This window comes from Mustela erminea, chromosome 16, assembly GCF_009829155.1.
Source record: "Mustela erminea isolate mMusErm1 chromosome 16, mMusErm1.Pri, whole genome shotgun sequence".
NCBI lineage: Eukaryota > Metazoa > Chordata > Mammalia > Carnivora > Mustelidae > Mustela > Mustela erminea.
In genome coordinates this window covers 76507564-76532893 of record NC_045629.1, presented here as the reverse complement: position 1 = coordinate 76532893, position 25330 = coordinate 76507564, and the positions used below count along the sequence as shown (strand labels likewise).

At 48.5% G+C, this 25330-nt stretch overlaps 2 protein-coding genes across 2 annotated transcripts in view; one reads left to right on the top strand and one right to left on the bottom strand.

Moving 5' to 3' along the window:
- The window catches only part of TG (thyroglobulin), a 235825-nt gene that overhangs the window by 35674 nt on the left and 174821 nt on the right, over positions 1–25330 (bottom strand). The gene's annotated exons all lie outside the window — the stretch shown is intronic.
- Positions 17815–25330, top strand: part of SLA (Src like adaptor) — a 35725-nt gene continuing 28209 nt past the window's right edge. The window contains exons 1-2 of the mRNA XM_032316128.1: positions 17815–17882; positions 20327–20592. The gene's annotated coding sequence lies outside the window, so the exon portion shown is untranslated. The remainder of the gene's footprint in view (positions 17883–20326; positions 20593–25330) is intronic.

Below are 25330 nucleotides of genomic sequence, written 5' to 3'. Positions count from 1 at the left end.
GCAGCAATGCCAGGAAGCCCATCCCCAGGCCTGCACTGTTGGGGGGATTGGTTTTCTGCCCAGGATGGAAGAGGTAGGCTGAGCGCCTTGGCTAGGGTACAACCGCAGGGTCTTCTGTCTGTGGAGCACCCCCAGCTCAGACGCTGCTTCACACGAGGGCATCAGGGACAAGGGGGGTGGAGGGCTGTAGGTCTACCAGCACCAGAACAATTACCGGTACCACTGAAACGGATAATACACAGCAAGGGCCATCGATTGATGACTTTGATTGTTTTTTGTTTTTAAGATTGATTTATTTATTTCAGAGAGAGAGAGAGAGAGAGAATGAGCACTGGAGAGGGCGGGGGGTAGAGAGAGCGAGAAGCAGAATCCCTACTGAGCAGGAAGTTTGACACTGGGCTTGATCCCAGGGCCCTGAGACTATGACTTGAGCCAAAGGTAGACGCTTAATCAACGGAGCCACCCAGGCGCCCCGAGGACTTCGACTGTTAACTCAACAGCCTCCTCCACTTCATCTCGCTCATCCTCACCAAGGTTGGGGAAGTTAGCCTGGGTCATTGCCCCCATTTTCACAAATATGAAAATAAAGTTAAAGAAAAACGCAGTAACTTGACCAAAGTCACAAATGCTGTCAGGGTCTGATCCAGCCTACGGATGCAGGCAGCTGGGCTCTAGAATTTGTCGTGCTCCAGGACCCTGGGCGGGGAGCGGGAGGTTCTAGCTCTGTGAGCAAACTCTGTACGAAGGGGTCTGCCCACCTCCAACACCTGCCAGGTACTCACCCTTGCAGGAACTTTCTATCATCTGCAATTTCTGCAACAGTAATAGGAGGCAGGTACAGCTGTCATCCCCATTTTGGAGATAAGCAAACTGAGGCTCCAAGGAAAAAGGGAAATCCTCATTTATAATCTAATAGGTACCAGGACTTAGGAGCTTGGGCAACAAGAAAAACTAATAATGATAGTTAGCATTTACTGAGTATTTGCTAAGTTTCTGGTATAGTTGTAAACACTTTGTACATATTAACTCATTAAATCCTCTCCCCAGCTCTCAGAGGTAAATGTTATTTACCTCTTTCTCTTAGAGAGGAGGAAATTAAGGCAGAGAAAGGTCCAGGACCTTGGCCAGCATCACACAGCACGCAACTACCAGAGCCAGGACCCCAGTCCAAGCAGCCCACCTTGGCCATACATTCAACCCCACATTATATCACATTTGTTTTTATGTGTTTTTATATCCCCAACAACGTGCTGTGTTCTTGAGCTAGAATGAACCCTCTTACCCCAATGTAAAGAGAGCACTGATCTGGCTGACAGACAACACATTTCCATTCTAGACTCTACCCTGAGCTAAAATGTCAGAAACTGGTAAAAAAAAAAAAAAAACCAGAAATACAGCAACAGGTGTATCAGAGGGTGCTGCTCTCCCCGACTCTTTGAGAGGATCATTGAAAAATAGCAGAGGAAAGCACTCTGCAAGCTGTAAACGCAGGTGCCCACGTATACTGGTTACCTGAGTCGCTGGTGCTATTACCCATTGTGCAAAACAGACAACAGACAGATGTCCAGAGGGGAGGAGACCCACCCTCTTGAGATTCCAGCTGGACAGATTTCTTGAAGTCAGGGAATACATTCCAGCACTGCTTGCAGAAAGTTCCAGGGGTCCTTATGCTTCCGAGTCAGGACTGAGGACCATGGGCAAAGCATGGGCATCGCAATGAGGATAGGCCCTCCTGCACGGAAGGCTGAGAGCTGAGGGGAGCATTGGGTGGGGCGGGGAGAGGGCAGAAGCTGCGGCTGGTTCTGGCTGCAAGTCTGGCTCCTCAGCCCTGAGGGCCCAAATCTTAGCAGCTCAATGCAGTCTCCTGTAGCTGAACACAGCCCCCGTCCTGGCTTCCGACTCCACATGGCGACTTCACAAAGGACCCAGCCTCTTTCCCTCCCGAGTCACATGAACACAGTGCTACCAGCTCCCCACGCTGCCCCCGCGGGTGAAATGCCCAAGAATCAAAAGAGAGAACCTCGGAAGAGGGTTGCTCGTGTGTCTGCAGATTTTACAGTTACTGCTTTTTGCCTCACGACCATCCCACGAGGCAGATGATATCATCATGCCACTTGATAGAAAAGGGGCTCACAACCCAGAGAGGCAAACGGCTCACTCAGGATTACAGGACTGGGTGAGGCCAAACGGCGTCTGAACGTGGGTGGCCAAGCTCCAAGGCCAAGCCCTTAGCCACCAGGCCAGCCTTCTGGATTCACTGGGCTGGTTCTCGATGAAAGGTGGTGGTATTATTACCATCTTATCTCAACTTAGTCGTCAGGACTGAGGAGGAACCTTGTGGCCAGAGTCCGAGGTGAGACCCATTGTAACCCAAGCCCGGAGAGAGCAGAGCATGTGGGGTGTGGATCCGAGTAGCAGCAGCGTCATCCTGGGGCCTGGGAGCCCTTTCTCACATCTCTTAGCCACTCAGACTGGGGCTGGCTGCGGGCCCTACAGATCCGACACAGCGAGCTGTCGTCTGCATCGGTTTTCTGTCCTCAGCCCATCTAGGTAAGCTCAGAGTCTCCTGTTGTCGGCGGGATTGGCTACCAAACGCACAAGGCAAGTTTCCTGCCCCACTGAGGGCCAGCTGGTGGCTTGCTCTGCACTTCAGCCCCTGTAACACACACAGTCCTAACGCCTGAGCTCACAGTGAGAAGCAGCTGAGAAGTAAAACACCCTGCCAGCCCTGAGCCAGGAACTCAACGGGGTGGGGGGGGGGACAGCACCCAGGGCCAAGGGATTTTATCCAGGGGCTTCTTTCCAGTGATGAGGGGTCCAGCTTTCCTGAGAACCAATGAGTCTGCTTTGTCTTAAGAGAACACCGCACACACACACACACACACACACACACACACATGCTCAAGACAGTCAAGGTCAAAGCCCCACTCTCTAAACTGCAAATCGAGCCGGCAAATTGCAGGCCCTGCAATTTGGGGGCTGCTGGGCCCCGCTTTGGCCGTGTAGGCCGTGGGGATGTGAACTTTGGGAAGGCACCCGCTGATGTTTTCAGCACCATGTGCAGCTATAAAAAGCCGGAGCTCCCGATACAGTGAGGAAGTGGTTAAAGGCGTGGGTTACAGCGATACTGCACCATGGCTTAGAGAACTTTCCTCTCCCTCAAGTAGGTTGTTGTAATCGGTCTTACTGAAGGAAACGTCTTTCTTCGTGGAAAATCGGTGGTTAGACGAGTCAACGGCCGGCTCAGCCCTCCCTTTAAAGCACTTGTCTGGAGAGCAAAGGAGGGGGCCAGAACGGGTGTGCCACAGGGTGCATGGAGTGCGGGGGGGTCTGGAGACAGAACTGGGTCCACAGCCCAGGCCTGTCTCAAGTCTGTAGGCTAGGCTGTCAGCCCTGTCTGAAGCCAGCAGAAGGACTGGATCATGCACCAGCCCTGTTACGCCCTCAGGAAGGGACTCAGGGCGAGTGGCAGACATCTGGGGGCTTTGGCTACTCCTCTTTGAATGGGAATGATGCGCTGTAGTGCAAGGGTCCTCATGAGAACACATGAAAGATAGTGGGGGTCCTGTGTATGGGGGAGGGTGAATTGGGATTGCAGTGAGCACCGTGGGGGTTAACGGGACCCCTGCAGGGCTGGGGACAGCGGGGTCTTCAGCCTGCCTGGTCACACAGCAGTCTCACATCCGGCCCTGGGCCCACACTTATCCTAATCTGACCAAACTATTAAAGGGCAACGTTTTCGCTTGTGTGTATGCATGTGTGTGTATGTTTAACTTCGAAAATAATGCGAGGCAAAACCGCAATTGCTAACCACGGCTTTTTTTCCCTGGAGCCTCTGAACATCATAAGGAGACTTGACCTCCATCAGCTACTAGAGTCACCTCAGAACCATGACCTGCTTCCATCCAAGCATGTATATGAACACAAACAGTCACAGACAGAAAGATACACTCACAATCTTGCCACACACGGAGACACACACACTCTGAAACACTCAGTCATGGGCAGAAACACACACAAATACACAGATATACTCAGATACACACAGACATATGATAAGCACATACACACCAGAATTTCTTGAAATGGACCTTCCTGGGGACGGATGCAGAGGGACGGCAGATGGGTTCAGGGGACTGAATAACCACATGAGCTAGAGAGGAGAGGAACTGGGGCCTGAGTATCCCAGCATCCCCAGAACAGGGCGTGGAACTCAGGAAGGCATGTTTTGAGTGAGTGAGCAAGTGACTGTGTGAGTAAGGGCAAGGATGATGGCTGACTGGCTGGCTGGCTGGACAAGCGGACGGATGGATGGATGGATGGATGGACAAATGGATGATGGATGGATGGTTGGACGGACAGACAGTCGGATGGGCCTATTTATTCTCCTGAGTGAAAAGCTGTATTTGCATGAGAGGTAGTGAGAAATAATGCTGAGAGGACTTCGAATCCAGCCTTAGCAAGAGATGAAATTCAGAGGTTAACCCATAGCATAGAAGATAGCAATAGGGAGTGAGGAAAGGCATTTGACCAGGGTGTTAAAGAGAGTATTTTAGGAATGTCACTGATCATTCCATCAATGTCACTGATCATCACCCATGGCGCCGAAAGCCATGTTTAGCCCTCTGTAGGCTCTGGAAATGACTGAGCTCTGAAGCCTCCTGAAGACGCACTTCTGATGGCAGAGGCTAGGATGGGCACTCCACAATTATAACCTAGCCCTTGCTCATGCCCTTCCAGCATCACCCACTCGATATTATCGTGCTGCTTTTGACTGGAAGGGCCTTGACACCATGTCCTGGTATGAAACCCAGCCGAGAAGAGCATGTGAAAGGAAGCTCGGTGAATGACCTCCTTCTTTTGTAAAGAAATGTGCCTGGGTATACATTTCTTCACCTGTTTAAGCCTCAGCACCCGACTCCCGGCTGTAAAGTGCCTGCCGCACAGATTTGTTGCAAGGCATTCGTGAAATGTACTGTGTACTGAACTGGGACAGAGAAAGTGTTCTACTGGCTTCTATACCTCTGTTGCCCTTCGTTCCATTAGTACAATCAGAAGATGACTGCATGCTGGCACTTCACTGGCTAATTCCACACCACCACTCTTAAAGATTTTTTTTTAATTTATTTATTTGACACACACAGAGAGAAATCACAACTAGGCAGAGAGGCAGGCAGAGAGATAGGAGAAAGCAAGCTCCCCACTGAGCAGAGAGCCCGATGCGGGACTCGATCTCAGGACCCTGAGATCATGACCTGAGCCGAAGGCAGAGGCTTAAACCACTGAGCCACCCAGGTACCCCACACTACCACTCTTTAAACCTTGGAAATCAATTTTCAGCATCAAAAAGTTGGGTAGTCCTTTATAAGTCATGGCTGATGCCAGAAGTCAAAACCAGAGCCTGGTTTCTCTGTGGCTCAGGGAAATGAACAGCGGGCAAGACCTCACATCCAGATGCTCCCTCCCTGTGTTGATGCTCCCTCCCTGCTGAGCCCTGCGGGACCTCTCAACCTCCCCCCACTTCATCTTACCATCTCTAAATTATATAAACTTTTCAAGGGAGGTGGAAGAGAACTCAACACTGGTAAAGTACCTTTGGAGAGCCAGATCTTTCATGCACATTTTCTCATGTGATCCCCACAGCAGCCCTGTAAGGACTGGCATCCTCGCGTCACAGATGGGGAGACTGAGCCCCGGAGTGGCTAGGTGATTTGTGCAAGGTCTTGGGACTAAACATTGTAGGACCGGGATTATGAAGCTTGCTGTCTCCGCCTTCCGTGCACTGCCTACCCCGAAAAACAGTGACAACTAAACACATCACAGACCCTTATTTCCCACCCCATTCATGAGAGGCTGGTGGCTGGTGACTCAGAAATAGGATCTTAGCAGAGATGGCCAGGACAGTGAAAGGGGGGACAGGCTGCTTCTCCCATGGCAGGAATGGGTTGCTTTGGCATGAATTTTTAACTGGACCACATTCTGCTTTATGTAGAGCTCTTGCTTACACTGTCTTTAAAAATATATATATATATATATATATATATATATATATATATATTTAGTTAAGAAAGAGCAAGAAAGAGAATGAGAACAAGAGTGAGAGAGAGAGAGAGCGGAAGAGCACAAGCAGAGCGAGGAGAAAGGGAGAAGCGAACTCCGTGCTGAACAGGGAGCTCAAAGCGGGACTCCATCCTGGGACTTCTGGATCACGACCTGAGCTGAAGGCAGACACTTAACCTAACAAGCCACCCAAGCACCCCTCCCTTACATTGTCTTAAATACCCACAGCCATCCTATGAAGTAGAAAGAGCCAGTATTACTTAAAAAGAAACTATCAGACTTATTTAATCATTCTTTTGTATATTCCTCACTTTATTCCAAAAGGAATTGGGGGTAGACTCAGGAAAGTGTGTCAAAGAACTCTAGTAATGTGCTTATCCTGGGTGAGAGAGGTGAAGAGCCCAACTTATTGGCCCCAAGATGCTGCAGCTTTGCCATGATGCTGTGCTGCCTCAGTAGACGGTGGAGGTCATGAGAGATTCTTGGACATCCTCTGCCCCTCACCCATTGCAAATGGCCCCACCAGCTTCTTGGGATAGTCCAACTTTATCAGGGTCCCCTTTATCAGAGTCCCCTGTTAATTCAAGGTGAGGGAGAAGTGGATGAGTTTTATTGGATTTTTGTACTTTTCAGACTATTCTGTTTTCCCAATGAATTCATATTGACTTTGTAACTAAGAAACAACTAAATGACATTTAAAAGATCAATTCTCTTCTAAAATGTAACTGATTCCTGTTATGAAGAAAGCATTTGTTATCACTTACCATGTAAGCTGATCATTGAGCATGTGGAGTGGCCAAGGTAATGAGGCATGGGACAGAAGGAGGACCCCTGAGGGAGAAGGGAGGTGGTCCCGACTGTGTGGGGTGGTCCCAACGGCCAGCCTGGCTGTCATCACAGTCTCGCCAAAATGCCAATCTCCTTCACGCCCTAGAAAAAGGCTGATGTGTATTGTTCTACATCCATTGGTGTTACCTTAGTTTACTTAAAGGTTAAATAGAACAACTTTTGGAGTTTGTGAAGCAAAAAGAGCGGCACAAAAATCCACAATAGAAAATCTAGGTGAGCAAAACAAAGAAAATCAACATTACACATAACCCTCCCAACAAAGGAACACAGTTGTCGAATACTGTTAGCGTGCGTGTGTGCCTACAGGTGCGTGAGGGTCTATTTATATTTATGTATTTATACACAGGGAATAAATGAGATCATATTGGCTCTAAACCTGTCTTTTTCACCTGACAATTATGAATTTCACTCTGCGCCGTTGCTTATTCAGTTACAAGACTGTTTCTAAAGCCGTAGCACAATCGGGTGCTTAGGCTGCTGGGAAAAGTCACAGAGAGGGCAACAGCACCTGCTGGGCGGTGGGACATGAGGGACTAGGATGCAAATCCCAGCTCTGCTTTGTCTATGTCTGGTCAGAGACTCTTTCTTCAACTGTCAGAAGGATGGTAATGATCCAGAGAGTTTCCACATAGTATGGTTGTGGGGGAAGAAATGAGATGATTTTCATGTAATGGTAAATATGCAATAAATGATAGCTATTATTGCTTCCAGTTTTACTATGTTCTAGACAAACCTGCAACGTACATACACCTTTATAGCCCAATCTATTCACATTACTGTGATAATTTCCCGATACAAAGGCATGCCTAGGTCAGAAAGTATCCCTTTTTCCTGACAGATGATAAACAATGTGTGGCATGAGCTCTTACTGTAACATTCTAGTGGTTTCTCATTAAAGAGATACAGTGTGAAAATATGAAAGGAAAATATTTTTCTATCATGTATGTATGATGAACATTTTGTAGGTCTTAAGGTTATGTTTCTTGGCATCTAGAGCTAACTTGGGAAAGTGGTTTTATTGAGATGTAACTCACGTATCCTACAGTTCACTCATTTAAAGCAGACAGTTCAAGGGTGTTTAGTTATATTCAGAGTCATGCAACCGTCACCATGATCCGATTTTAGAACACTGTCAGCGTCCCACAAAGAAACCATGAACCCATTAGCCGTCATTTCCCAGCCCCAGGCAACCACTAATCTACTTTCTGTCTCTGCAGATTTGCCTATTCTGAACATTTCATATAAATGGAATCATGCAATACATGGCCTTTGTGTCTGGATCCTTCCAGTTCGTCCATGTGGCTGTCCTCTGTTCCGTTTTATTGCTGAATCACATCCTATTGCCTAGATACGCCATGTTTAGCTTATCTACTCATCAGCTGGTGGACATTTGGGTCCTTTCCACTTTTTGGTGATTGTAAGTAATGCTGCTGTTCACTTGTGTGCGTGTGTGTGTGCTTGCGTGTGTGTGTGTGTGTGTGTTTTCAACTCTCTCAGTTGTGTACGTAGGAGTAGGAGTGCATGGTTATGTGTTTACTCTGTGTTTAACCTCCCGACAGGCTGCCAAAACGTTTCCTTAAGGAGCTGCACCATTTTTATTCCCACAAGCAAGGTTTGAATGATCTGATTTCTCCACAAGCTCTCTCATTCTTGTCATCTGTTTAAAAAATTATTAGGAGCATAGCAGTCCTCGTGGGTATAAAGTGATCCTGTGGTGGTGTTGATTTTCACTTCCCTAGCGTCTAATGATGTTGAGCATCTTTCCATGTGCTTAGGGGCCATTCATAGATCTTCTTTAAAGAAATACCCGTTCAGATCTTTTGCCCATTTTTAAATGTGGTTATTTGTCTTTCTGGTCTTGAGTCAGAAGCATTCTTCATATATTCCAGATACAAGTCTCCTACCAAATATATGATTCACAAACACTTCCCCCCTTCTGTCTCTTTCACTTTCCTGATGGTAGCTTTTGCCGCTCAATGTTTTTAATACTGAGAAGTCAGCTTTTGGAGTCATAGTTAAGAAACCATCACTTAACCTTTGCATTCTATATGGAAATACTTTTAAAACATTTTTTCTTTTTTTCACAATGTGCTGCCAAAGTGCCCTCCAGAGAGGCTGTGCCTTGGCGTGTTTTGTCTGCAAACTTAAATCGCCGACTGGCTCTGTCTGCACCTGGAGGAGAGTGAAGCAAGGCAGCAGCAGTTCCGGGGAGCCCGCTGTGTGTCCTGCCCCTTACAAACTGTTCCCAGGGTGTGCTTACTGAACTTCTGACTGAGGATCGAGGACTGTGTCCCTTTAGTGAAAGAGTGGCAGAGGCTCAGAGAGGATAAATGACCTGTCCCCAGTCACCCGCTGCTTGGGAGCTGGATTCAGGCTGTTTGTCTCCAAAGCCACTGCTCCCTGTGCCAAAGGGAACCGGGATGGAGGCAAGTTTCTATACTCTTCCTTCCTTCTCCAAACACCTCGGCAAACCCTGCTCTTCATGGGGCTCAGCCACACAATTGTCCTCTTTACTGATGGAGGCACAGTCCAGAGGCCTTCCCACGCATCTGTCGGGGGAGCCCCCCAATGTGGGGGAGGGGAGGCGCTCCTGGGCACTTCAGCGTGGAGAGGGGAGAGGAACCAGCCCTTGGCTCTGCCCTTTAGAGTGGAGCTTGCTCTCCTGCCGTGGTTTTCTTCCAGGTGCCTGCAGACTTGACAAAATGCCTTTTTCCATCAGTCACAAATATTATATCTAATTGTCTCCATCACCTTCTGGCTGTCAGAAACCATTTAAATGCTTGCCACTGTAAAAGGACGGATTTCGCCAGCAGCGCGATCCCCCGTTGAAAGTGACACCGATGATGGCAGACGCAAGGATGGGCCCCTTATTGCAAAGGGATTTTATAAAATGCAGGGAGTCTCTCCCTTCATTCTTGGTCAGCGATTTGCATTAGTATCGGTTGCCTTTTAAAAATAAATTCATAATTAGAGCTTGCAAAAGTGCCGGGGTGTTTCTTTCCAGTCACTTGACCCTCTAGCTTTGTTTCAGGGACCAGCTGGCCCAGAAAAGGGACCAGTGCACCTGTAGAGGGGAGAAGGAAGGCACTGGCCCTTGAGGATTACAGCCTGGGGTTGAACTGTAGCTTTGCTGCCTTCTTTCTCTTTGGCTTTGAACAAATTACATTTCCACGCCTCCATCTCTCAGCTCTGGGGCACCTGCCTCACAGACTTTTGCAAGAGGCGCAAGAAATGTGTCCTGTGAGGAGCTGTGCACGCAGCCTGGCTTCTAATACTTCTGCTGGTCTTGCTTCTGGTGTTGTTACAACCAGCAGGACACCTGCACGCCAGCATGTCATTGACTAATTCCACCTTGTCCCTCTCTTAAACCCTTGCAAACAACCCTCAGTGTAGAAAAGCAGTAACAGCATGAATTTAGAAATCAAAAAGATGCGTTTGAATCTCTGCTCTGTTGCTTGGAGGCTTTGTCATTTCAGGGAAATCAACTAACATCACCAAATCCGTTTTGCAAAGGTAGAGTTTTATCTGTACCTCTGAGATTTGTTGTGCAGATTGGTGAAGCTGATGCATGTGGAGGCATTCACGGGCAGCCGTTGCCCAGAGCTGTGCCCTTGTACTCATTTAAAGGTGGAAAGATGGTGGTGGAAAGAGATCCCCCAGCAGGTGCCCCCCGAGCAAGAAAGCTGGTCCAGAGTGGAAGTCTTGCCACCTCAATTCTCCTCCACAGCATGGACCAAGCCACTTGTGTTCCCTGCCAGTTTGACTCCTGCAGTCAGCCATGGTGTACGAAGAATTTCCCCAAGAGACAGGAGGGTCTAGAATGTCGCTGAAGCTAGCAAAGACTTCTAGAAGTGAGAAAGTCATGTCCAATCACCATTTTCCTCCCAGTCGTTTCTGACTGCCTCCCTCTCTCCATTTCTCCCTTCCTTTGGGTCCCTCCTCCCTCCTTGCTTCAGGAAATGCCACCGGCCAGCTCCCAGCCAGGAGAAAGGGCTCACCACCTTAGATAAGCATGGTGTGTGCACATGGTCTGAGGTTCTTGTGGGTGTGCATGGCCTTGAGTGTGCAGGAGGAGCTGGCCGACTCCTGTGCCAGAGTGGGGTCAGGGCAGCCCCTCAGAGGACACCACACAAGGAGTGTGACCTGAGTTGCCTGGGTGGGATCAGACCACAGTCCCGGTGCCTGAGCCTCACACACTAGCCCTCCCCAACTAGGCCTGCTGTGCTCAACATAGCTCAATGTTAGCCACCCCTTCCTTAGCTTGTGTTAGCCCCAGTGGTGTGTGAGGTGAGACCCCAGCCCCCACCCTATATAGAGGACAGCCTTGACGGCCCCTGGCCCGTAATTCAAGGAGACTGTCTCCCCAAACTTTCCCATGCAGACACTCCAGGGGACGTTTACTAAGGTGATGATGCCTCTCTATGAACTAAATAGATATGCATCATTTCTAACACCATCCCTTTCGAATGTATCGAGTAGAAACAGATAAAATTTACTATAGTCATAGAAAAAAGGGACAGAGCATGGGCATCATGATTAGAGAGATCTTACTGAATCTTGCACTGAGAACTTGGCAAGTGGCTTTACTCTCTGGGTCTTAGTTTCTCCATCTATAAAATGGGTCTATTATTTCTCAAGGTGTGGCATCAAGAGCATGGGCAATGGGGCTCATCAGTCCAGGTTCAAGTCCAGCAATCCTTCTTACCCACTGTTTGTCCTTAGAGAAGTGATTTAAGTTCCCTATGCTTCAGCGTCCTTGATGTAAAATGAGATTAAGAAGAATATTCACCTCGTTTATCGTTGAGTTGAATTCAGGAGACAACAGCGAAAGTATGTGTATGTGTTAGGTTTCTAATAAGTAGAAGCAATCATTAAAATCATAATCAATATTTCAAAGAGTTCTACAAATGAAATCAACTAAAGCACCAGGCAGAACACAGTTGATACTATTATAATATTAGTGCTACTCAAACTAAAATAAGAAATAGTGAAATATCCTCCAGTTAAAAAAAGGCTTCCACGGTTGAATTTTGTTCTGGCCAAGGCTATTTTAAGCCATTGAGCTTGTCTGTCCCTATCCATCCCCCTTGGCTGCCGCCCACTGCTGGTGTAATTAGTTGTGGCTCGGCGGGCGATGAAGTAGATACGGGCTAGCAATTTCACACACGTCCAGGCACTTATGAATGCCTGACACCATTTTAAGATCACATCACAGCCAGTTCCAAGCTTGCTCTCCTTAGGTACCAGCAGCAGGACCTCGTTGTGAGTACAAAAAGCGCATCTCCCAGAAGCTAGGGCATCACAGAATGAAAGCTCTGGAGGGGACACCAGCAAAAGCCATCATTGCTCTGTCACAGATCTTAAGCCCATTTTGTGCTATTAAAGCACGTTTAGCGGTGGATGGGCCAGTGCCTTTGTTATGTTTTAGATGAAAATGCCAGGGCAGGGCGCTCAGAAGACCTGACTCTGTTCACGCTGAGAAGCTGATCACAGAGGCTTGATGGCCACGTGTCCAGCCAGCTGTGTTGGCTGTTGCCCAGCTGTCCCCGGGCTGTCCTCAGGACTCAGGCTGCTCTGCTGCGGTGAACTAGGCAATTATCAGGACAATTCTGTGCCCATCTTGGGGCACCCTGGTATGAAAGCAGCTGGAGGGGATCAGAAAGCGAAGAAGGACTTGAGAAAATTTCTGATCTACAGGGAGGGGAGGTTTTATGGGTTTTATTTTTGTCTTAAACCTGCTCCCTCTGTCCTTCCCTCCCATTCTTCCACCCTGCTCGCTTGGGCTGTGAGAAGTGCTGATGCCAGGGGTCAGTCACGGCCAGAACAGCTGGGCTCCTTGACTTCATGGAGCTTACAGTTTTTGGAAGTCAGGCTGGCCGAGAGATGAAGTGTTAATGAGAGACCCTTGAACAAATTCTCTTCCTGGAGCTTGATGCCACCCAGTGCCATCATGCACTGCCTCTTTCTCATGGGAAGCAACACTCTGGTCTTTGTTTTTAAGCGGAGTTCACAAAAGGGCCTCTGTGCCCCTCCCAGAAGCTGGACTATATATTTGCTGTGGGGAAGATAACATGTAGCCTTTCAAAACTCCTCACTGAGATCCCTCTTTTTTTAGCAATGATACCTGTCTCCTTTGTTTCTGTTAGAGTCTTGGTCTCCCAAAGGAAGTGCCCAAGATAATTCACTGGAACACAAAAAGAAAATTCTAGAATGTACTATTTAACTAGTCTTATACTTTAAAAATATTTTTTTAAAAATATTTTTATATTTATAATGTGTGTCTTTGCAGAGTCACCTACATATATAATTAATGATTAAATGTTCATATATGGGGGTGCTTACTCAAAACTCTTACTGTCTGGGTGCATACTTGAAAGTTTGGAGATGATTATGCTTGATAACAGGAAGAGACCCTTTTCTCAGTCAGCTGAAGAAAGAGTCCAGCTGGGACATCACCACAGACCCACAGGGCCTGCTCAGTTCATAGGAATACAAATGATTGGCAAATGTTTTGCTTCTGGGACAGTGGCAAGCCATTCTGGCAAGGCTCAGCGGCAGATGGATGGCCCCATAGCTGCCATCCCTCCTGCCCACCAGTGCCACATGCCATGAGACAGCCTCAGGCACCACCCACTTGGATAATCGAAGAATTCCACCTCTGGGCAGAGGACAAGAGCGGGGGTGGGTGGTGGCGACATAGCTTGGCCCCACCTTTTGCAGAGTGTGAAGGGAACATGAGCCCTTGGAGCAGACTCTGACTCAGTAAGATGAAAGTTCCATCAAAGCCCTGGTTGGCCCCAACTGGAGACTCATCCCTGATTCTGGCAGATCCCAAAATGAGGGGAAAGCCATTCTAGTTGGCGGAACAACAGGAGTAAAGTCCAAGACAAAAGCCAGCGGAGAAAGGGGACGATGACTGGGAAGGCAGTTTGGGGCAGTGCGGACCAGATGAGGATCTGCATGAGGGCAAGGATGATGGGGAAGAACAGTACTGGACAGAACCGGTTTGAGGAGGGGCAAGTGGTCAGCCTGTCCCAGCTGCAGGAGGGACAAAGAGATCACAGGAGGCAGGATGACAAAGGAGTGGCAGATCCCAAAGTCACTTCCATTTCCAGACAAGATGCAACTGAAGTCATCCCCATCATGAAAAACAAAATGAGAAGGCACAAAACGAACATCCGGCTGGCCCTGCCAAATGTCCCATTTTGATAGACAGCTCTCATGTTCAAGGTTGAGCTGAATGTCACTCCTCCATCAAGCCTTGGCTTCCCTGCAAGCACGAGCCATTTCATCTGGTTTCCCTCATCTCCGGAGCTCCCACCATGCTGCCCTGTCATCAAGGTTCCGGTTCCTTCCAGGACCCTGTTTGACTCACACTGAGCTCCTGGGCGGCAGGGCACGTGTCACCGTCACCCTTATCTCCCTAAAGCTTAGCCTCACAGCTGGCCAGAAGTTAATATTCATTTAATATAATTGTCATTTGAATAAATGAGTGGCTCTGTTAAGTCTAGGGAATAAAAGAGGTTGTATATTAGTACACGAGAGGAAGTTTGTAAGGCAAGCAAAGTTACAAGAATGAACTTAAGACCCACTCAGAGAACTTCCTGAGCTCTGAGAAACCCAGTGACCTCTTTATCAACCTTCACAAAGCTGGGAAGAGCTAAGGTCTCCCCTGCGAAGTGGAGTTAGTGGGTTAGGTTGAGCAATGACCAAAGACAACAAGTCCAGTGAATCAACACTTTTGTGCAACTTATTACAGCAGAGTGCAGGGGGAAGAAAGCTTTCACTTTTCTCTCTCCTGAGAACACTGTTATGTCAAGAGGCCTCTCAGAGAAACACAGAGAATCAGATAACATGTGGGTCCCCTGCCTGCTGGAGAATTCAGACCATCCAGATGGACGACTTATCCATTTTTGGAGATGGTTCCAGAAATAGAAACAACTGCCATCTTTAGAGAAACAAGAGGGTCTGATGTCTCTCAGATGATGCCTATGGTTAGCTTACTATCTTCCCCAGAGGTAAAATTCAGCATTCACAATGTACAGGCTTTTGATCAGAAGGCAGGTACAGGACCTTCATTTATCCATTTAATTAGTGGATAATTATGGGTCATTTCTTTTGGGGTAGGCTCAGGTGAGGATCAATGGTTATGTGTTGGACCTTCACCTGCCTTCTCAACAGCATGCACCACTTTGAAGGGCAAGGGGGACATTCATGTATGTACCTTGCACTGTGCTAGGTGGTCTGTACACATTGTTCTACAGACCCACAGTCCTGGGAAGGCAATAGGATTAATAACACCTGTGCAAGGTCACACATCTCCCAAATATCTTGATCTCCTTCTCTTGCTCTTGACTTCTATGTGCATGTGTCCTACTGCTGTGAGCAGTTATTACTCCAAGGCTAGTTCTGAGGAGGGAGCAATCATCTTTGGTTGGGGGAGGCTGGAAATATGTAAGAACAAGGTGAACTCTGGGTTGGGTCTTGCATAAGGGAGGTCATCCCACATAGGTAGAGGAAGGGTGGTGGCAAAGTTCATGGTGAAGAGGTGGGAGGCTTGTCTGATATGCAGGGGGCCACATAAGGTTCTTATAATTCAAGGCCACATCAAGGCCTTGAATGGTGATGTCGTGGGAGGGGATTAAAGAACAAATGTGACGAGCTCTGAATGCCAGGAAAAGGGATGATGCTGGTCCTGTGGGAAGCAGGAGTCTTCAGCAGGTACTGGAGGAAAACACCGGGCAGGAAAGGTGTGAGGGAAGCACTGGGACATGGGACGTCCCTCTCGGGGGCAGTGAATAGTGACAGTGAGCTCACCTCCAGAAGTGATTGAGCTGGACCTGGATGGTGTCCCTCATCAGCTGGTTAAGGTAGAGCAAGCAAGCTAAACCCTAGGAACCTTGGTCTCTTCAGGTGACATACAGACTACTTAGGAAGAATAAACGGGTACCATAAACAGAGCCAAGTCTCTTTCCTGGCCCTCCCCAAACATCAGTTCCCTTCTGGCCCCTGAATACCACAAGCAATCCCTGCCCTGTGATTTCCCCAACGGCCCTTCCTCCTGATCACAGTGGCGTCATTCTGGGCTCATTTCAAAACTCTCTTCCCAGGCAAGAGTTCCCCCTCCTGTCCCCATTCCTTCAGGTGCTTTCTAGGCCATTAGCTGTTCCCATCGATAACTCAACCCACTGGAGCAGCATCTAACACCCAGAAGGTGCTCAACAAATATTTGTTGAATGGACGGTTGAATGGATGAATGAGTCACTTACCCAGCCCAGGGACGGGCATAAACTTGGTTCTGAGACAACTTTTAGTTTGCGTGGGATCTTGAAGGTCATATGGTTTGATCCTTTCAAATACAGATGATCCCCTCTATAGTCTTATAGTACCAAGCATATGCTCATGCAGCTTCCCTACTAAATGGGCCAGCCTACACTTGACCGTCTACACCGAGAGGGAGCTTATTAGTTCCCAAGGTTGCCTTTCTCATCTTCGAACCTTTCACTTATGTGGAAAGAAGGAAAAATACGTTTGAATAGAACCAGGAGTCTGCAAATACTAGACCAAGCTGTAAACCATGGGGCTTACCCACCCCACTCTTGCCACATAGGACTGAGTCGCCTTAACTTTCTAGGACCTGGAGCCCCTCTGCCCCCAAAGATGGGGAAATGGGCTTCTTGGTGCTTGGGCTGAGAGACCTGCCAGTCCCCCAACTAGGGAACATAGTACCTGGCTCCTGACAATGTTAAGAACATGGTGAAACATTCCATTTCAGTAACGTGATGACCTCATACTTAATAGAGCAATCATCAGCCTGTGAGGGCATATTGCTAATCTGGACTTGGATGGTGTCCCTCATAAGCTGGTTAATGTAGAGCAAGCAAGCTAAACCCTAGGAACCTTGGTCTCTGGGGCCATAGTCTGGGACCTAATAGTTAATTAACTGGAAAATCCTTCCAGAAGGCAGGTCTTTCTACACAGATAGACTTGAGCATCTTTCTGAGCCCTAAATTGGGGCCTCCTGACACACTATTACTGGGCTGGAGCTGACCCTATACTTATACTTGAGGTCTTTGGTGGGGGCAAAGTGTTTTTATGTCTTTATCTCTCATACTGACTCAGAACATCAGTGACCTTGAGTGCCAACAATCCAATCTGGTCCAACCATCCTTACCACCAGGTGCCCATGTAACCAAGAGTCCACACCCCTGTCGGGTTCCCACCCTATTGGCATCTTTCCTATATTCCCTTGGGGATCTGACAGTGTGTCTTTTTCCTCCACAAGATTAGAAATTCCTTGAGGGCAGGGAGGGATGGAGCCCTACTCATGTCGCATCTGAGGATTCCCTCCCTGTCTGTGTTCCCAAGACAGGTGGGACACATAAGAGCTTTGCAATTGATGACGTGGATGGAACTAGAGGGTATTATGCTGAGCGAAATAAGTCAATCAGAGAAAGACAACTATCATATGATCTCCCTGATGTGAGGAAGTGGAGAGGCAACATGGGGAGGTTGGGGAGTAGGAAAGGAATAAATGATACAAGATGGGATGGGGAGGGAGACAAACCATCAGAGACTCTTAATCTCACAAAACAAACTGAGGGTTGCTGCGGGGAGGGGCGTCAGGAGAGGGGGATGGGGTTATGGACATTGGGGAGGGTATGTGCTATGGTGAGTGCTGTGAAGTGTGTAAACCTGGCGATTCACAGACCTGTACCCCTGGGGCTAATAATACATAATATGTTAATTTAAAAAAAAACTTAGCAATTGTCATAAATTTTGCTAAACTGAGCAGCATTTGCAATTCATGAGAGAACACTGCCCAGGTTGACCTATTCAATGCTCCCATACCTCTGCAGGACAGCTGTAATCCAGTGGTTCTCAGGGGTACTTTTTCTCTCTAGGGCACAATGATGACACCTGCGACATCTTGGTGGTCATGACTTGGCAGAAGTCAGTGTTACAGTCGTCAGGTAAGTAGGGGCCAGATGCTATTGAATATCCAGTAGCGCACAGCACAGCTCCGCCCTCCACTCCCAGTCCCCAACCCTTTGCCACTTACACACACAGCAAAGAACGGTCTGGCCAGAATGTCCATAGGGCCAAGGTTGAAAACCCACTGGGAAACTGGAAACAGAGGTCTAAAGTTGGGGTCACTTGCAGACACTTGTACCTAGGCGCTTGGCTGACCTGGCTTCATCCCTGCCCTTGCTGCTACTGACCTAGGCTCCCACCTCTGCACCCCACGGCTTAAGCCACCGGTCAGCTCCCATGCAGCAGAGTTGGTGGTTTTAGGAACATATTCTCAATCTCCCTCTGTTTCCTGGCAGCTACCCCCCAAAGTGAGAAGGAGATGAAGAAACAGCAGAGCCAGGGGAAGTTAGCAGCACTCCCGCCACCCCCACCCCCCCGCCCCCCATCACAGAATTACCCAGCAGAAACAGGCAGAGCCGATATTCCAGTCCTGGCCACCAGGGGCTCCCAATCCTGCGCTTCTCTGCCGCAGCTTCTCCTGTCCATGGACTGTGTTCTCGGATGGAGACCCTGCTGTGGTCCCCCATCTCTCTGTCATCTGCCTCTGCCATCAGACTTGGAGCTTCCCCGAACCCTAAAGCCTGTGCCAAGCCACAAGTCCCTCCTGCCCCTCTCAACCTGGCTTGTCCCAGGCCAGGTCTCATGTCATGGTGCCTTCACCGACAGGCGTTCCCCCGACCACTGGCCACTTGTGGGAAGTAGCCCCCTCCCACGCCTCTTTTACTCCTCCGTGTGAATCGTGTGGGAAAACTCCACTTTGGCTTGACTTCTGCCCCTCTGTTCTTCCCCATCAGAATCTTTCTCAACATCTCCTTTCTGCCTTCCTGGGCTGCCGATCCAGAGAGTGGGTATTTTCACAAGTTGCCTAAGGAAGCACTATCTAGTACAGAGTTCAAGTTTAGAAGTGGCCCTGATGCTTTCAATAGATGTGACACGTGCACTGAGTGAGGGTTCTGAATGACTGTCCCTGGGTGGCCATGTTGGCACTGCTGGGTGGGAACAGCGTGTCATCAGTCCTGGACACTGGTCCTGGCTCTGTGATGGGGCCAGGAATGTGATTCTGGGGAAGTCACTGGACACTCTGCTCCATCATCTCTTTGAAGCGGGGGCCAACCGGGGCTCTTGGAGCACGTAACTCACTGGCAGTCCTACGACCAACAGCCCTCAGTCCCCATGCGCCTGAGCTTTCCCACACACCATGGAAAGACACATATACTGTGAATGGGGACACACATACTATGAATGGGGAGCTATATACTATTATTTTCTAAATGCTACACCCATCAGAAAGTTGAAATAGTACAAGGCACATATGCTCTTCACCTGGATTCAGCAAATGTCAGCATTTTGCCACATTTGCTTTCTGCCCCTTCATTGTCTATTTTTTTTTTTTTTTTAGACTTTGCTTTTTATTTATTTGACAGAGAGAATACAAGCAGGGGGAGTGACAGGGAGAGGCTCCCGCTGAGCAACGAGCCTGTTGTGGGACTCAATCCCAGGACTCTGGGATCATGACCTAAGCTGCAGGCGGACGCTTAATGACTGAGCCACCCAGGGGCCCTCGTCTTTTTCTTGATTTATATTTATTTACATTTACATATTATAGTTCTTTTTCTTTTAGTGAACCATTTGAAAGTTGCAGACGTCAGGACATTTGCTTTCCAGATACATCAGCATGTACCTCCTTAAAAACCAGTACCTCTTCCCACATAACTGCAGTGTCATTTTCATGGCCCAGAAAGTTAACATTGACACATTATCTCCAGCGCAGTATCTGTGTGAATACCCCTCACCTCCATCCCAAGAATGTTCTTTCTAGGTCTTTCCCCTCAATCCAGGAGCCAGTCAAGCATCCCACACGGCACCCAGTCACCACGTTTTCTTAAGTCATTTTTAATCTAGAACCTGCGGGGAGACTGACTACATTTCATAGCCTTTCTAGTTTCTTCTGGTTGTAGCACAGCAGAGGGGTTGCCTGTCTGGCCCCAGAAGGCTGATAGGCAGCTTCTTTCTGTAGTGGGTTTGATGCCTACTATTTCGTACCTCTGCCAATTAAACCCTGTCTGTGGCAGAGCCCAGGCAGAAGCTCTGCTCCAGAGGCCCCTTCACAGGGACAAAAAAAACTATAGTAACCAGGATGCTGGGAAAAAACAAGCTGCAGGCCTGAGCACCAGCCTCCTTGGACACAGTGAGCTCTGGGATGTGGGAGAGCAGCTTCTCAGTCTCCCCTGCCTTTTAATGAGAGAAGAAGACCCAGCCTCTGAGAACTTGAGCACAGCCCAGGCATTTAGAATCAAGTTGCACGCATTCCCAAGCACTTTGTAAAAATAAATAAATAAATAAATGAAAAATAATAATGCCACGGTCTTCCCTGTCCTTACAGAGAGAAGCCTACTGAGAGTGGTTACTAAAAACAGGAACCTGCTCTTCTGCAAGTCCCGCGCGCCTTCCTCATTTCTAGCAGAGGAAGTGTGTGGCTGGTGTAGCAACTGCTGTTCTTCTTGATAGCCTGGGTTTCTCTGCACCCGCAGAGGCCTGGCCACCTGCTCACTGTGCTGGAGCAGCAGCAGCTGATGGAGAGACGGTGACAGCGTTCCCGGCGGGTCCTCCGTAGCTACTCCCAGGGGAGATCATGCCCAGCTTTTGAAGGTATCACAGGGGACATGGCAAGGGCTGGGCGGGGAGGAACCTCAGACTCCTAGACCCACAACTGGCAGAGCATTGACTTTCTGGGGACAGGAAAGCACTCTGTGAGAACAGGCAGGGCCACATCTCGAGGGAGGCCGGCACCTGACCCAGAGCCCAGCACATGGCAGCTGCCAGTGAATATTTGATGCAGAATTACATATGGCAAGACGGGCCGGGGATCTGGGGGGCAGGGCCACTCCTGCCAGAGGAGATTTCCTAGCTACGGAGCAATAGTCTGGCACATAGCAGGCTTCATACTAAGGGCAGCTCCTGCTTGCTCTCGGTGTTCCTAGCTGTATGACCTTGGGCAAGACATCTAAACCTCTCCAGCCCTTCATTTTCTCCTCTGTAAGGTGGGGAGAAAAGTACCCAGCTCAATAGGCATTGGGCAGATGAAATGAGCTAACATATGCAAAGTACCCAGGCCAATTTCAGACACATAGTAGGTGTTCAATAAATGCTACCAGCAGGGAGTCACGACATCTAAAATGTGCACAGAGCCCAGCAGGCTGACCGATCACAGTAGTGCTTCTAGGAGTTGGGTGGTGGATCTTTGGGAAGGTGCCGGTGCTAACCAACAGTGGTAAGCAACAAGCAGAGGAGGAGGTATGTGTACGGTAGCAGGGGGGCGGGGGTGAGGATTAAAGGAAAGGCAAATAGGTGAGGTATATAAACTCTGAAAACATAAGAGGTTAGAGGAGATTTTGGAGAGCTGGAATTCTCTAGGGAATACAGCGTACTCTGCATTCTTCAAGGTGCCAACACATCCAGAGAGCTTGATGCTAGGAAAATGACCTGGGCTTTGGCCTCAGAATGTCCTAAATTGGGGCCATGTGTGTAGGTGCAAAGGGTTGGTGATGAGGGGCCACGCTGAGCAGCGGGGGAGGGTCACTGCATGGAGAGTTATTTTTCCCGCAGTCCTCAGAGCAATCCCGCAAGTTTATGCTTACTACATGCTTTTGACAAATGAGAAAATGAGGCTGAGAGAGGGTGAGTCATTTGTGTAAGTCATATAGCTGGGGAGAGGCTCGAAGGGCTCTGAGGGCTGAGGTGGGGGAGGGGAGAGTCTCCGATACAGCAAGTACATGAAGGACCAAAGTGTGTACCAAAACAGTGCTCTTTATTTTAAGAGAAATATTTCTCCATAGTCTACAAATTCTGTGATTTGCTATGAGGCACAGAACCATCAACCTATAAGCTGGGCTATGGTCCTTTTAAAATTGGTGAAATAAGCCCCAATCAAAGTTCCAGCAACATCTTTTGCAAATGATTTTATCCAGCTAAAAGAATGGTATTCAAGAGTGTTAAATGTGTCCTGAAAAGTATAATCATAATATTAAAAACCTATGAAATAGATCAAAATCCATTTAGACTTCTGTGTCTTAAACAGATCTTAGAGTCAGGGCAGCAAGACGGTCTCATGGAAAGTCTCTGGTGTCATCAGCTCTACCTGCGTCAACATTCTGGGTCAGCCGCCAAGGAGCTATGTGACTCTGTACATGCCCCTTTGCCTCTCTGAGTCTTATTTTCCTTTGCATAAAAAGACCTTGTACGTTTGTAAGAAGTTTAAATTATATGTCATATATAGGAGAGGGTAAGTACTAAGCAGCGGCAGAGATAGCATTCCTGACCCAGACAAGGAGAGGACATCCGCCTCCTCAGGTGGCCCCAGGTAACAGTCAGGTAACAGACAGCATGACATACAACGAATCGAATCGTACAGCTACAGAGCAGGACGCTCCTTGATTTTTCTTAATGTTTATTTCTGCGAGATACGGCTCCCCGCTCTTGAGTTTTGGGACCTGGCATTGTCATACCAAGGCGACGGTCTCTTTTTTAAGACTTAGTAAGTCTCCATTGTGGTAAACCCTAACCAGCTTCGTGCATTCATAAAGGCTACTGTTTTTGGTTTTTTGTTTTTTGGGTTTTTTTTTTCAGTTTTCGTTGCACATTCAGCAAGAATTTATTTCCCCCAGATCTGACAGAGGCTAGAGCTAAAAATTCTCATTAAGCCTTTCCAGCATGTCAGGGCAGACTATTCAGTTCTTGTCAGCAAGCTGAGTGGGGCCCTGTGAGTACAGCTATCCGTTCCCCCATCCCGCCCTTCCCTTAATAAATATGCATTGAGGCCAAACCGTGTGACCGACTTCCTCCCTCTCAGCTCCCCGGGCGTTCCGAGCGAAATCAGTACCCTGGGTCCAAACCACTTCCTCCCATCTGAGAACCACCAAGGGAGGGGGCTTATTTCATTAGGGTAACTGAGCTACAGACAGAAACCCTAGGGCCTCGAAGTTTAGTGGCTCCCTTTTGTTGTCAAACAGCTTTGCAAAGTCATACTTTCCTCCATGGCACTGGCCAGGCAGCAGGGACCGTGGCTGGAGGCCTTGGGGTGTGGCAGGTGGGGTAGGGGGAACAGCATCAGGAGAGAGGGGCAAAAGTACCGTCCAGCCACGCTGGGCTGTTCCAGGCACTTTAAAGACGACACCTTCAGGACCTCAACCGAATGAAATGAATGCTTACTTTGGGCCAGCCACCAGCTAGGGAACATGGTTTTGTTGTTGTTGTTGCTGTTTTTCACTGAGGAATATACTAGACAGGGACCATGTTCTCAGGAAGTTTACAGCTGGGGTGCGGTTGGGTAAGACACACTTAAGAGAAACAAATGCCTTATGGTGTGTGCCATGAAGGGAACAAACAGGGCCCAGGGCAGAGAGCAGGGGTTTGCTAGTGAAGCTCGTGCAGTGTAATTCTCGTGCTATCCTGGGAAGTAGCCATGCCCTTCCCAGTTTGCAGACTCACCAGTTTCTCCACTCCTTCCCTCCCCCCAGCCACGGCCTCCAAGTCACAGGGACCATCCCTGGTTCCTTACACCCTCTTGATTGCAAACTCGCAGCATCTGGAGTGTCAGACTCACTTCTTGATCTAGGCTCTATCAATACACCTCAGGGTCCATCTGCGGAATGCCCATTACGTACCTGACTCTCTAGCCTGCCAAAAAGAGAGTAACGCCATAATCTTCTCATAAGAAAGGATGGATTCAGCTTTGTACAATCCTTCATCCATTCCCTGATGCTTGGGAGCACACAGTTAAGAGCCTTGCTCTGGAGCCAGATGCCTGGATTCAAATCCTGCCTCCACCTCTTACCAACTGGGTGACCTCCAACAGGTTTCAGAAATGCCCTGGCTTTGGTTTCCCCAGTTATACAAAAAGCATAATGGTAACAATACATCCTACATAGATTCGTTATAAGAGTCAAAGGGAGAGTCCCGCTGAAACACTTCTGCAACACACAGTAAGCTCCTGTCTTTCCTCTGTTGCCATATACTCGGCCCTGTGGGGAGCTGGCATGGATCTGTGATGAACACAGGGAGCCCTCCAGCTGGTCTACCTGTTATTTGCAGGGAAGCAAACTGACACCCAAAGAATGAAAGTGGCTTACCCCAAGTCTCTGAGAGGTTAGTCAGGCCCACTGTGGTTCTAAAGATGCAATGTGTGAGAAGTAAAAATTAAGAAAAATCAGGGAGGGGAAAGGGGTTAACTCTCGACCTCATCCCAGGGCTGGACTCACCCCTTCAAATGATTTGATGACTCGAAGTTGACAGCTTACCCTCGGTGCCTGCAGGCTTAGAGCAGAGGGGCAGGGGTGTGAGGGGAGAGTTGGACAGCTGGCTCTTTGGCTGGCCACTATCCATGAGCAGCACTGGCTGACTTGAGGACTTGAGGACCTGGGCAGGTAACATGCAGATTCCCAGGCCTGTGTGCTTCTCTGGCTTCCCCAGCAATGCTAACTCTCTGAGTGTATGTTAAAAGATTAAAAATGTTATTGTTCTAGGATGAGGGTGGTGGAAGGAATCAGAGTCGGTAGTCAGAAGAATCAGGGTTTGAAAGTTGGCACCACCACTCAATGAACTGTGTGACCCTGAGCAAGTGACTCAACCTCTCTGAGACTCTATTTCCTGTGCAAAATGGCAGGCTCTTTGGGGAATCAGATGAGCCAGTGTAGTTCAAATACTTAACTGAGACTTTCCATGTAGTGGATGCTTCTAGCGATAACAACGGGGATGTCTTCAGGCACCTGTTCCAAGTAAGGACGATTGTCAGAAGAAAGTCTCTTCGTGCCACAGGGGCCTGGAAGCAGGGGCATACTGGCTCGTGAGGGCCCGCTGCACCCATCTCTTAACTCCGCATTTGGTGAGGTCACATTGCAAATTTGAGATCAGCCACAGTGGGAATATTTACACCATGGAAGGAATGAAACCCAACCAGGTCCCCCTCCCACCCCCCATCACTGTTACAATTTACTGATACACTGTTACACTGTTACAATTTATACCACTCACCCACTATCTCTCCAGTGCACATTGTTTTTCCACTTTCCACCTATCCCGTTTTGTTTCCCTCTTGGAATAGCTTCTTTGTTCCAACCATGAGTAAAACCAGATCTGACCACTGTCTTTACTTACAGACTTTCCTTGAACAATCACACAAGTAACCGTTACTATTATAATTTACTTAAAAGACAACCCAAGGTTCCCAGGGAGGTGGGGAAAAAAAAAAAAAAAAAGAGTATCTCAGAGTTCACCCACCCCGGGCACATGCAAATATCCTGGGGTCTTTGTAGGAAGACCGGTACCCCCGTCCCACTAGGGGAACCGTCTGAGCACCCCGGGGTAGAACCCTCAAGTCTGTGCTGTGATG